Source organism: Nyctereutes procyonoides, unplaced genomic scaffold (genome assembly GCF_905146905.1).
Source record: "Nyctereutes procyonoides isolate TBG_1078 unplaced genomic scaffold, NYPRO_anot_genome, whole genome shotgun sequence".
NCBI lineage: Eukaryota > Metazoa > Chordata > Mammalia > Carnivora > Canidae > Nyctereutes > Nyctereutes procyonoides.
In genome coordinates, this window is record NW_026575125.1 from 78386129 (window position 1) to 78400421 (window position 14293).

At 38.4% G+C, this 14293-nt stretch overlaps 1 protein-coding gene across 2 annotated transcripts in view; it reads left to right on the top strand.

The window, feature by feature from the left end:
• RNF128 (ring finger protein 128) overlaps positions 1-14293 on the top strand; it is a 110332-nt gene that overhangs the window by 59933 nt on the left and 36106 nt on the right. The window lies entirely within an intron of this gene.

The following is a 14293-nucleotide window of genomic DNA, read 5'->3' on the forward strand; positions in this document are numbered from 1 at the left end:
AAAAAGAAGTTCCAATTTAAACAAAGTTTTGAGTACACTTTATGACCAGCACTGTTCTGGATGTTGTGATAGGGGAAGAGTGAGCAGGGAGTAGGTAAAGATAAATGATGTGGTACTTCATTCCAGAGAGGTCACCTTTACAGCCTTTATTGCATTTTTTTTTGGCTAATGATATTTTAGTCTGACACTGAAATAATTTAGATGAGGCTTTTAGATCCATACCAACTGGCATTCTCTAGAGTTCAGAAAAATTTAAGGTACAAAGTGTATGTCCCTTCCATACATTCTTGTACTGGTTTCACTTGGTCTGAAAGGTTGAGGGTAAAGTGGAAGATGGTGAAGACCATTTCCCAATTTCATTGTCAGTCTAGGCTATGGCTTGGTTTTGTGCTCATATTTTCTCCCTGGGTACAGCAACAATTTATTCACTGGAATTCTCCTTCTCAAGGTCTCATGTCACAGGGTAACAGAACTGATTAATGCAAAAACAAAGAATCACCAATATTTTTTTAAGATTTTATTTATTCATTCATGAGCGACCCACAGAGAGAGAGAGGCAGAGACACAGGCAGAGGGAGCAGGCTCCATGCTGGGAGCCCGATGTGGGACTCTATCCCGGGTCTCTAGGATCACAGCCCCGGCTGACGGTGGCGCTAAACCGCTAAACACCGGGGCTGCCCACCAATAATTTCTTATGCTCGTTTATATACATTTTCTTTGCCTGAAACCCCTAAATCTCTTATCCTTTTTTACTGCTTAACAAATATCTAATTGTTTTTAACCTGTGGTGTATATGTTGCTAGTCAGTAGTTGCTTCACCATCAGATATTCTTACAGATTCTGAACAGCTCCGGATATTGCACAATTTATTCTCTCAAAGTATTGGGATAATTGTATGTATTGAATAAATACTTTGATGCTGTAGAGTTTACCAACTAACCTTAGAAAACATAAATAAATAGCAACAACAAATGTTGAATTTGCTTTCTAGAAACTTTACTACCCCCAAACAAAAACTCTGACAATAGAACTTCATAAAATTTTAATACAATAACAATACCATATTAATGAAATAACATATACTATAATTTCTGCATGGTCTTGCAATAGCATATCTTATTATTTTCTCTCCCTTAGTATCAGCACAAATTTAAGGTTTATAGATATTAAACCTCTTCCAGCTGTTTCAAGACTTCTCTTTTCTGTCCTCTGAACCTCCTCATAAGTGGCTAAATTACCAGTCTCCTATGAGCCAGGATGACTGGATTTTACCTTGAGCTTGGAGCTAAAATGGCGTCTGTCCTAGCTCCTGAATGTAAATGGAAAACTGAGGTATAGTCAAGCCCCAGGTTGGAGAGGGATTATTGCCATTAGTGCTGCTCTGGCGGTATGATAATTTCAATGGGATCAGCACAGTGGCAGTAGGCATCACATTAAACCCAAACTCTATATAGAATAGAATTAGCGTTTAACTTTATCTTTATATATAATATGTCCTTGATGTAGGCAGACATGCTCTATCAAGATATGCGATCTTTGAATGTAGGGAAGAAGCACACCTTACACTCTGTCCACCGCAATTATCTTTAAGGATGAATTTCTTTTCAGATTGAATCAAGATTCAGATTATCACTATGTACAGCATACTTAAAATGGCATTTATCAAACATTTATTTGGCATGTAGTATGTGCCAGGCACTCTACTAGATGTAGATATAGTGATGAAAGACCCAGTCCCTAACCTGAAGAAGTTCATAGCAAAACTCAAAAAAACCAGATAACTTTGAGGGAGGTCTACACTAGACTGTGTAAAAGCTGAATACCTAACCCAGATGGGTGGAGATCTTATAAAAGGAAGTTGAACTTTATTCTGTAGGTAAAATAGAGCTCCTTAAGGGCCTTTAGCAAAGGAATACTATGAGTGTTTTTCCTTTTTAGGAAAATTTATCTGGTAGCTGTGAGAAGAATGAATTGGAGGATTAAATACTGGTGGTTTGAAGACCAGTTAGGAGGTTGTTACATAGATTTAGGTAAGAAACAATGGAGAGGCAATGGACATGTATTATAACAGGAGAGGAATGGGCCTGTTTCTGATGTGGCTAATTTTCAAACTTCTCTGTATGAAGTACTTACTGATAAAATAATTCTATTGGCAGAGTTTTCTATGCAAAATGAAGGATTAGCATTGATCTAGCCAGAGAGAACCACTATCTTGAAACTCCTTGAGCATAACATCAAAGTGCAATTCAAAATTCCGGCCAATATTTCTGAAAGTATGGGCCACAGACCACATGCAGCAAAAGAACCCAGAGAACTTATTAAACTGTAGATTTCTAAGTCTGGCCTCAGACAGACTGAATCAGGAAATGGGGCCAGGGAGTTCAGTGTTTTAACAAGTTTCTCAAGTAATCAGCATGAATATTAAAGTTTGAGAATCATTAATCTAGCCCAACGGTTTTAAAAACAGAATCTGGGGGGATCCCTGGGTGGCGCAGCGGTTTGGCGCCTGCCTTTGGCCCAGGGCGCGATCCTGGAGACCCGGGATCGAATCCCACGTCAGGCTCCTGGTGCATGGAGCCTGCTTCTCCCTCTGCCTATGTCTCTGCCTCTCTCTCTTTCTCTCTCTGTGACTATCATAAAGAAATAAAAATTAAAAAAAAAAACAGAATCTGGGACCACTGGTCCCTCAGACTCGCTCACGGGTCCATGAATTGAAAACTGTTCTCATAATAATACATAGACATAAAATAAATTGCCATATTCACTGTGTTGTTTACACAGGTGATGTAAAAGCAATGGTGGGAAACTACTGCTGGCACCTTAGCAGAAATTAAAGCAGCGGCACCAAACTATCATATACTATATCTCTATGCATTTATAGTAATAAAAAAAATCCAGCTTCACTTAAGAATGTCCTTGATGAATTAGTAAGTGTAATTAATTTTATTAAATCTCTGCCCTATCATGCACAACTCTTTTTTTGAATATTCTGTGTGATGAAATGCGAGGTAGGCACAAAGGACTTCTGCAGCATCCCAAAGTATGGTTGTCTGAAGGAAAAGCACTAACATGACTGAGTTGTGAGCTGAAGTAGCTTTTCTTTTTTTAAATATTTTATTTATTTATTTGAGAGAACACAAGTAGGGGGAGAGGCAGAAGGAGGGAAGCAGGCTCCCCACTGAGTAGGAAGCCCGATGCGGACTTGATCCCAGGACCCTGGGATCACAACCTGAACCTTAAGGCAGACACTTAACTGACTTGAGTCACACAGGCACCCTTGAGGTAACCTTTCTTTAAACAGCTCCTTCTTAATTTAAAAATAATACTGGCGGGGATCCCTGGGTTGCTCAGTGGTTTAGCGCCTGCCTTCGGCCCAGGGCATGATCCGGGAGTCCTGAGATCGAGTCCTGTGTTGGGCTTCCTTCATGGAGCCTGCGTCTCTCTCTCTCTCTCTCTCTCTCTCTCTCTCTCTCTCTCTCTCATGAATAAATAAATAAAATCTTTAAAAAAATAAAAATACTACTGGCAAACGTAATTCAGACTTGGGTATTTGGAAGAACTTTTCTAAAACTTGAATGAAGTGAGCCTGTCATTTCAAGGGAAAAAATGACAGTATTTGTTGCTAATGGTAAAATCTAAGTATTCAAGCAAAAGTTAGAGTTTTGGAAAACTTTATCTGCCACATAAACTTGACAATTTCTTAATACTTAGGCTTTTCCGATGAGATCAGTGGTGATATTAAATAACCATGATTTTTTGATATTGTATAATCTTGAATCACTATAAGATCTGCATAACTAAGTGAACTAGTACTTTTCAAATGGCCAATACATGATATTACAAAACCAGCATGGATAAAGGATCCATTTGGTATGTAAGATAGATTCATCCAAGCATTTTCATTTAGTACAAAGAGTTCATTGATATACTTTCAAATTCTATTTTGCACCTAGCGTTTAAGAAACTACCACTTGTTGAGTTTTGGTGTAGTATCAAAGAATATCTACAAGTATTTCAAAATGATATTAAATACTATAAATACAATTTTATTTTTTTTAAATATTTTATTTATTTATTCTGAGAGACCAGTAGAGAGAGAGAGGCAGAGGACACAGGCAGAGGAGAAGCAGGCTCCATGGGGGAGCCTGATGTTGGGACTTGATCCGGGACTTTGCATGGCAAAGGTAGGCACCTAAACCCTTGAGCCACCCAGGGATCCCTATATACAATTTTTAATTACAAAATCTGCATGACTACAGATTTCTTTATATACTGAAACCAGAAAAATGGATACAATAGATCAAATGTGGATCTGAAGATCCAGCTGGGTTCTTCTATTAAGTGCTGAACTTTAATACGGTTGCACAAAAAGGACAATGCAAACTTAATTACTTTTTTGGGGGAAATATTTTTAATTAATTAAACTGTCTATTATGGGAGTGCATGGGCTCAGTTGGGTTAATGTAGATCAAGTCATGATTCCAGAGCCCCCCCAACCCTATCAAGCTTTGCCTGGGGCTCAGCTCAGCAAGAAGTCTCCGTCTCCCTCTCCCTCATGCTTCTCCTCACCTCGTGCGTCCATACAAGTACTCTCTTAATAAAATCTTTTTAAAAAGGTCTATTAACATCTATTTACAACTGTATTTTATTTTTTAAAGATTTTTTTTATTCATGAAGAGACACACAACAGGCAGAGGACACAGGCAGGGGAGAAGCAGGCTCCATACAGGAAGCCCGATGTAGGGACTCGATCTGGGGGTCTCAAGGATCACACCCGTGGGTGAAGGCAGAGCTCAACCGTCTGAGCCACCCAGGTGTCCCACAGGTGTGATTTTAAATGAATTAAAGAATATTTTAAAAACTTCCCAGTGTTAAAAAAATTTCTGAGTTTTAATTTCTAATATGGTAACTATAAATAGAAATAATGTACGTAACCAGCAGTTCTTTGGATTCCTCAATAACTTTAAAGAGTATAAAGGAGTCCTGAGACTAAAAACTTGGAGAAATGCTGATCTAGCCTTCTGGTTCTTAACAATATGCTAAACATACCCTAATGGTAGTCAGAATAGTCTAGACAGGACTAGGTATTTTTAAATAATAATTCTAAGAATTGTTAACCTGTGCATATGACCTGTCATCCACAAATTATGCAGATGTGACCTTTGAACAGTGTTGCTTTCAATTCCCTAGTGTCTTTAATATGCTGTTTTCTGAGGAGTCCCAAGTGCCAGAAATTTTTTTTGGTGCTATATCAAACTGAGACCTATTCTGTATTGTAGTATTGTTTTTCAAAACCTATAGCAGAAATATCTGTGGATTCAAGGCAGAAAGAAAGGCAATTTGCCGTACTATGGTTGTCTACCTCTGCATCATTTTTTTTTGGCTTAAAGGAATGATAATAAAAGGTGATTTTAGTCTTTTTTGCTGTCACCATCCCTCCCCCCAAAAGGTCATTTGTTAACAATACAGAACGTTAAGAACCGTTGCTTTACCTAACAGCTAACCTGTACCAATGCCTGTTTCGTATTCTGCAACAGACTAGAATATAACTAAAAGGCTAGTTAGGAGCATAGTGACATATTTAAAGAGGTGTGGAGTACTGATTTGTCTGGTTCCCAGTAAACCACAGACCTGTATATCCAATACCTTTGAGAAATCATTTGTATATCTGTTGAGGTGCAATAATAGGACTTATTTTTTAATCAAGAGAGTTGATATGAAGGAGTCAATTTAGGAAACCTAAAGTCAGTTTATCTGTGGCTGGGAATAATCAAAAGGGTCAAGAAATGGGGATCCCTGTGTGGCTCAGTGGTTTAGCACCTGCCTTCAGCCCAGGGTGTGATCCTAGAGTCCCGGGATTGAGTCCCACATCAGACTCCCTGCATGGAGCCTGCATCTTCCTCTGCCTGTGTCTCTTATGAATAAAATAAAATCTTTAAAAAAAAGGGTCAAGAAAGTCACAAAACAGGAACTTGAAGGAAGATGAGCTAGTCAGGCTTAAAAGTTTACTTTTTTTTTTTTTTTAGCTTAAAAAATGCCACTTAGGACTCCTTGGTCTTATGACCTTTAGTATTGCTCTTTTTTTTTCTTTTTTTTTATAAATTAATTTTTATTGGTGTTCAATTTACCAACATACAGAATAACACCCAGTGCTCATCCCGTCAGGTGTCCCCCTCAGTGCCCGTCACCCATTCACCCCCACCCCCCGCCCTCCTCCCCCTCCACCACCCCTAGTTCATTTCCCAGAGTTAGAAGTCTTTATGTTCTATCTCCCTTTCTGATATTTCTCACACATTTCTTCTCCCTTCCCTTATATTCCCTTTCACTATTATTCATATTATTCATCCCAAATGAATGAGAACATACACTGTTTGTCCTTCTCCGGTTACTGTGGCCAAGTTCAAAAAGGGTGTTGCCTGAGTTCTCCTCTGGGATTTTTTTTTTAAATTTTTATTTATTTATGATAATCACAGAGAGAGAGAGAGAGAGAGAGAGAGAGAGAGAGAGAGAGAGGCAGAGACACAGGCAGAGGGAGAAGCAGGCTCCATGCACCGGGAGCCCGACGTGGGATTCGATCCTGGGTCTCCAGGATCGCGCCCTGGGCCAAAGGCAGGCGCCAAACCGCTGCGCCACCCAGGGATCCCTTCTCCTCTGGGATTTTGATGGAATCTTATCTCACATTTAGATCTTTCATCTATTTTGAATTTATCTTTGTGTATGGTGCAAGAGAGTGGTCCAGTTTCATTCTTCTGCATGTGGATGTCCAATTTTCCCAGCACCATTTATTGAAGAGACTGTCTTTCTTCCAGTGGATCGTCTTTCCTCCTTTATCGTATATTAGTTGACCATAAAGTTCAGGGTCCACTTCTGGGTTAATGGCAAAGAGGGAAACTGAGGAAAAATGAGACAAACAATTAAGGGACCATGAAGACAGATTAAGGGAAATAAATGACAGTCTAAGGAAGAAAAACCTACGTTTAATTGGGGTTCCCGAGGGCGCCGAAAGGGACAGAGGGCCAGAATATGTATTTGAACAAATCCTAGCTGAAAACTTTCCCAATCTGGGAAGGGAAACAGGCATTCAGATCCAGGAAATAGAGAGATCCCCCCCTAAAATCAATAAAAACCGTTCAACACCTCGACATCTAATAGTGAAGCTTGCAAATTCCAAAGATAAAGAGAAGATCCATAAAGCAGCAAGAGACAAGAAGTCCCTGACTTTCATGGGGAGGAATATTAGGGTAACAGCAGACCTCTCCACAGAGACCTGGCAGGCCAGAAAGGGCTGGCAGGATATATTCAGGGTCCTAAATGAGAAGAACATGCAACCAAGAATACTTTATCCAGCAAGGCTCTCATTCAGAATGGAAGGAGAGATAAAGAGCTTCCAAGACAGGCAGGAACTGAAAGAATATGTGACCTCCAAACCAGCTCTGCAAGAAATTTTAAGGGGGACTCTTAAAATTCCCCTTGAAGAAGAAGTTCAGTGGAACAATCCACAAAAACAAGGACTAAATATGACACTATTAGTGACATGATGACACTAAACTCATATCTGTCAATAGTAACTCTGAATGTGAATGGGCTGAATGACCCCATCAAAAGGCGCAGGGTTTCAGACTGGATAAAAAAGCAGGACCCATCTATTTGCTGTCTACAAGAGACTCATTTTAGACAGAAGGACACCTACAACCTGAAAATAAAAGGGTGGAGAACCATTTACCATTCAAATGGTTCTCAAAATATACCCTACAAACTATAGAACACTTCTGAAAGAAATTGAGGAAGACACAAAGAGATGGAAAAATATTCCATGCTCATGGATTGGCAGAATTAATATTGTGAAAATGTCAATGTTACCCAGGGCAATTTACACGTATAATGCAATCCCTATCAAAATACCATGGACTTTCTTCAGAGACTTAGAACAAATTATTTTAAGATTTGTGTGGAATCAGAAAAGATCCCGAACAGCCAGGGGAATTTTAAAAAAAGAAAACCATATCTGGGGGCATCACAATGCCAGATTTCAGGTTGTACTACAAAGCTGTGGTCATCAAGACAGTGTGGTACTGGCACAAAAACAGACATATAGATCAATGGAACAGTATTGCTCTTTTAAATACATTGACCTTCCCTAGTTGCCCAAAGCTGAAATACATTGACCTGCCCTAGTTGCTACAGTGGGGAAAACTGAGCCTTTGAGAGCTACTGTGAACAAAATGAATATTCAGAAGTCCACTTGAATTGGTTCCAGATTTTCTGATGGAGGATGTTTGTTGGAGAATCATATTGGAATTTTCACACCTAGATCTTATTCATTCCACATATGAGTGAATTCAGAAGTCCTGACCTCACTATATTATCAAGATGTTGGGCAGTATTGAATGTGAGAAGGTTTTTGAAGAGCTACTTAGGCCTTCAGTAGTCCTTACTAATTACTTGTAAGTCACTCATTGCAAATATTCTTTTCTAATATTAAAAGTAGGATACTAATTGAAAGAGATACTAGAACAGCATTCCACACCCCCTTGTATTTTGTGTTTGAATGCCATGCTTCTGTAAGTATGCCATCCTTATACTTAGAATATTTTATATATTGTAAAATACTTTAGAATTTATTTTATGTTTTGACACATTAATACTTAAATGTGGAAGGAGGAAGGTCCAGAAGCACAGAGCTTACTACATAGTTTATACACAGTAAATATTTGTTCAATGAATTTGTCTGTCTTCACAAATAAATAAGATTAGGCAAAAACCATATCATTAGCTTTTTGAAGGAAATTAAAGGGGTTGGCCACCAGCAGAATATATATATATATACATATATATATATATAAACATGATTTTATTTATTCATGAGAGACAGAGAGGCAGAGGCACAGGCAGAGGGAGAAGCAGGCTCCTCGCAGGGAGCTGGATGTGGGACTTGATCCCTGGTCTCCAGGGTCACACCCTGGGCCAAAGGTGGCGCTAAACCACTGAGCCACCTGAGCTGCCCAATTTTTTGTATTTTGAATAATAACTGGAAAGTGTCTTTCACCAGTAGTGCCAAGGATCGACATACTTTTGAGAGAGAGAGAGAGAGAGAGAGAGAGAGAGAGAGGCAGAGACAAAGGAGGAGAGAGAAGCAGGCTCCATGCCAGGAGCCCGACGTGGGACTCGATCCCGGGACTCCAGGATCGCGCCCTGGGCCAAAGGCAGGCACCAAACCGCCGAGCCACCGAGGGATCCCCATATATTAACATTTTAATTGAGTGATATTCTCTAAGAGTAGTAAGAGTTGCTACAGTCTATTTTATTACCTTTGTTCCCAAAATAGTCACAGGCAGAAACCATTATTTACTGTTCAACATGTGAAATTAGAGAGTGTGTATGTCTTCTGCTTAATTGTTACCTATTCCTAATCTATCCCTTTTTCCCAAAATATTTTAGGTAACAGAGTAAAAATGCAAAAAACTTGAGCTATATGGTATTGTTAATGATTTTTAAGTAGCAAGTTCAAGGATTCCTTATTGAATTGAGTGAATGCTATCAAGATAATTGTACCCAGAGGTGTCTGGGGTAGCTCGGTTGGTTTTAGCATCCAACTCTTGGTTTTCAGCTCAGATCATGATCTCAGAGTTATGAGATCTGAGCCCCTCTCAGGCTCTGCGCTCAACAAGGGGTATGCTTCCCTTCTCCCTCTGCCCCTCCTCCTCCCTGTCTTTCTCCCTCTCAAATAAAATAAATGAATCTTTTTTAAAAGAAGATAATTATACCTGTGTTTTCCAAACTGTGCATTCATATGGCCATAGGAGAATTATTTACACCATGGCAATTGGCACACACTACAAATCAAGGCTTCCTCCTTGTTAAGTATTTACTACAACCACCCCCCCATCCTGAATGTATTAATTACATTCATGTTTTCAGTAATTTTCACATTTACAGTAAAATAATAGCTTTAGGTTTCACTAAAGATAGAGTTGATATAGAATGGTGGCAAAGAGCAGAGACACTGGAGCCAAACTGCCTGGGTTCAGATACCAGTTCTGTCCTTATTAGCTTGTGTTATCCTAGGCAAGCTAGTCAGTCTTATCTTTAATGAGATAATAGCAATGCCTACCTTATAGGGTTGATATGAGGATTAAATATGTTAATGCATGTAAAGCATTAAGTACAGGGGCTAGTTTATAGATAAATCTTATCTGGCAACCTCAATTATCCAGAGCATGGCCTGGATTGAGGAAGCAAACAAAAATGTCACTGAGCAACCAATATAAATATCAGACAGTACTGGCAACTGAAGCCCTCAAGCTTTCTTTGGAAGCCAGTTTTACTTTTTCTTTAGACCAAAGCTTCATTGACTTTTTAGAGTTGAAAGCAGATTGAAAGTATAAAATTAGAAAGGGGAGAGACAATGCTAGAGGCAACAAGGGAGAACCCCCTCCACCCCCCAAAAGTGACCCAAAGTGAGAACTCAAAAATGAGTCAGACTGGATGATCTATAAAGTCCATTCTAGCTCCAAAAATCTATGACTTTGGTGAAAAATCATAATAGTTTGGGGATAAATAACCTTACCAGTACCATATAAAATAATGGCTCACAAAGATGATCCACTGTCAATAATAGATTATAGTTAGTGTATCCTAGTTAGGGAAATAAGATAGTATAGATTACTTTTTAAAATGTCCATCCAAAATTGTTAAAATTATTTGTGTAGAACTTTGAGTTACTGGGGATTTTATTTATTAGAGGATACCTAACTCTCTGATAATACCAGTTAAAGGAAAGCACTACTGTAGTTGATTAACAGACAGTCTTTGTCCTTAAAATGTTCTTATTTTAGAAAGGGACTATAACACACCAATTGAAATTCAAAGCAAAATGAAGTACTAGATAAAATTTAAAAATCAAGTGACAAGGGAACAAAGAGGGAACATTTACATTCTCACTTAAAACTTGGGAAAATAACATAAGAGGCAGGGAGCATTGGGGGATTTGAGTAATGCACAGGCAGAGAAGGAGGAGGGGAATGTCAACAGATGTAAGAGATTTTAGTCTGAGGGAACAGAATAAACAAAAGGAGAATTATAAAAGGTGAATGGGAATAGCCAATCCCACCTGCCTGGAAGCATCATTGAACCAGGGAATTACCTGTGGTTGTGGCCATTGATCCTGTTCATGAGATGGAGTTGTAGTGGAGATATATCAAACTGGAAAGGTCAGTTGGGACCAGATCATAAAAGGCTTTAAATGCTAGGCCAACGAGTCACTAAAGACTTTAGAGCCAGAAAGAGGCATGATGCAACCAAGTGATGGCACAAGTCAACCAGGAAGGTAAACTCTGGTGAAACTTTAAAGGACAGGGATGTAGAGTGACAAGTTAGGAGATTACTGAAGTAGTTCAGGCAAGGAAATTATGATAACCTATATTAAACAGGCAGCAGGAATAGAAGGAAGAATCTGATAATGGGAGACACCAAGAAAATCACATCTACATGGCTGATTAGATTAGCAGTGAGTTTTCAGACAGGATTCTGGGTATTCACACCAGAAGACCAGAGGCTATGATTGGGAAATGGAAGGAGGGAGCAGTTTTTAAATCATTGCAAAGATGTGGGGATATGTATAAGAATGTTTAGAAATAGGTCTTGTATATGATTAGAAAACTAATTCAGTAGATATTTAGACTACATATAGCATGTATGAATATGAATTTCAGGCAATTGAAGCATAGCATTGTTCCCTATGTGTAGACAAAGTACATTTCTTGACTGCTCTTGTTTTTTAATCTCCATCTGACCACAATGGTCCATATTTTCCTGAGCATCCACCCCTGCCACCCACATCATATCTTCTAAAAGAATGAAAACTTATTTCTATTAGTCAAAAAGTTTAGGACACATATATGATTTAAAAAGAAATCTTTAGGGAACGCCTGGGTGGGTCAACGGTTGAGCGTCTGCCTTTGGCTCAGGGTGTGATCCTGGAGTCCCGGGTCAAGTCCCGTATTGGGCTCCCTGCATGGAGCCTGCTTCTTTCTCTGCCTCTCTCTCTGTGTCTCTCATGAATAAATAAATAAAATCTTTTTAAAAAATAGAATAAAAAATAAAAAGAAATCTTTAAAATTATGTTCTAAAACTTTTTAGAATTATCTCTACTTTCAAAGATTATACAGGTTACAATATCAGAAATGAATGCTGAGTTTATATAATAAATCTCTATAACCCCAAATTTTGGGCAGCCCTGGTGACTCAGCGGTTTAGCGCCGCCTGCAGCCAGGGGTGTGATCCTGGAGATCGGGGATAGAGTCCCACGTCAGGCTTCCTGCGTGGAGCCTGCTTCTCCCTCTGCCTGTGTCTCTGCCTCTCTCTCACTCTCTCTGAATAAATAAATAAATACATCTTTAAAAAATATGTATATATATAACCCCAAATTTTCCCAACAGATGGCTTGTAAGGAAAAGACAAATACTGACAAAAGAAAATTGAAATAATAACTGTGCTTTTAGTGCCAAAGCTAGAAATGTAAAAGCTCCCAAATAAATAGAAAAATGAGCTGCTCTCTTGCAAAATGGCCGATTCTCTAGATCCATAAGGTATATTTGGGTCAAATACTGATAGAGGAAAAAGATACAACAAAAAGCATTTCAGACTCTTCCACTTCCCATTGCTTTAGAGATTTTCTTCATGTAAATGAGAAGAGAGTAAGTCGTTAGTGCCTACCAAACTAAGTATTGGCAAATTAGTAAAGTTGTAAAAGGTTTTGGCTAAATGGCTATCATATATTTAAAAGCTAGTCTCTTTAGAACTTTATGGATCTGTAACAATACTCTATGAATATATTTTTTGAATTAGTAACTTCAAGCAATATCATCTTGATCTTTTGAAGACTTTGGCCACTGGGGACCATAAACTTTTAAGGGATTACTCGGGTAGTAATTCTGCTATGTACCTTGTCATTTAAGGTTTGTACTCGTAATTTGACCATCGAAAGTGTGAATACTATTTTAATAATGTACTTTTGTATTTAAATTCTAAAGTCTATTACGTTATAAATTGGGAAAATTACGTAGTTAAGTCTAGTTAAAGAGATTAAGCCTTTTAGAGTCTTGTTCGCTCATGTGTGGGTGGGTGTAGGGTTGTGTTTATTTCAGATCAGAGTTTGATCATTAACCAAGATTATTAGTACCTTAACCTAGTATCAGTAGGAGGTTTCTCTGGCTGGTAATCTCTTAACATTCAAAGAACTCTATTCTTTTGCTTAAGATTATTGGTCTCAGGTCATATAAACTAGAAGGAATATACACCTTGATAAGAGTTGGAATGGCATGAGTAATCTGACATTCTCACAACAATGGGAAAGACAATGTTTGTCCTTTACTTTTTTTTCACAGGATTTATATAGTTTGGGGTAGACAGAGAGGAATTAAAAAGATTAAACTTCTAGACTAAGATTTAGACTATTAGACTAAGTAATAAACTTAGTCTAATTTCAGGCTTGACCTTAGTTGGTGTTGAATAGAACCACACATTACTACTTTTTTTAAAGATTTATTTATTCACAAGAGACACAGAGAGAGACAGAGACCCAGGCAGAGGGAGAAGCAGGCTCTATGCAGGGAGCCTGACATGGGACTCAATCCCAGAATTCCAGGATCACGCCCTGAAGGCGGCGCTAAACTGCTGAGCCACCGGGGCTGCCCATATTAGTATTAATTTTACATGTTTTATTCATTGCTAACCTGATAAGGTCCGTGCCGTGCAAGACCTTAGAGTACCTTGAATAAATTTTATATTGTTTTAGAGGATATGGAAAAAATGGTACATGGAGATATATATATATATATATACATATATATGTATATATATAGTGTATTTGGGCTTATAAACATTATCTTAGATTACTGATATGTAAATTCTTGTACATTTTAGTAGTGAGCTCATGAAGTAGTCTATCACCTTATAAATTAGGAAAATATGTAGTTATGTATTTCAGTCCTTCCCAAATCTCAGATTCCCTAGGATGTAAGCCCTAACCTCTACCATCTGGGGACTATCTTTAAGAAAGCCTTCATGTAAGAGACAAATTTGGCCCCAAACTTAATACTGTTGAATCATAGGTGGTTAACCTGAAGAGAGGGGAGGAGGTATTTTTTATATGTCTTAGCTTCCTTACTAAACTATGTTCTTAAGATCAGTAACCGAAGTCTCAGCATGTTTATATCCTCTGTAACATATATGCATAGTAGGTCCCCAATAAACGTTAATTGAATACATGAATATCCTTCCATTGTCTCACTGG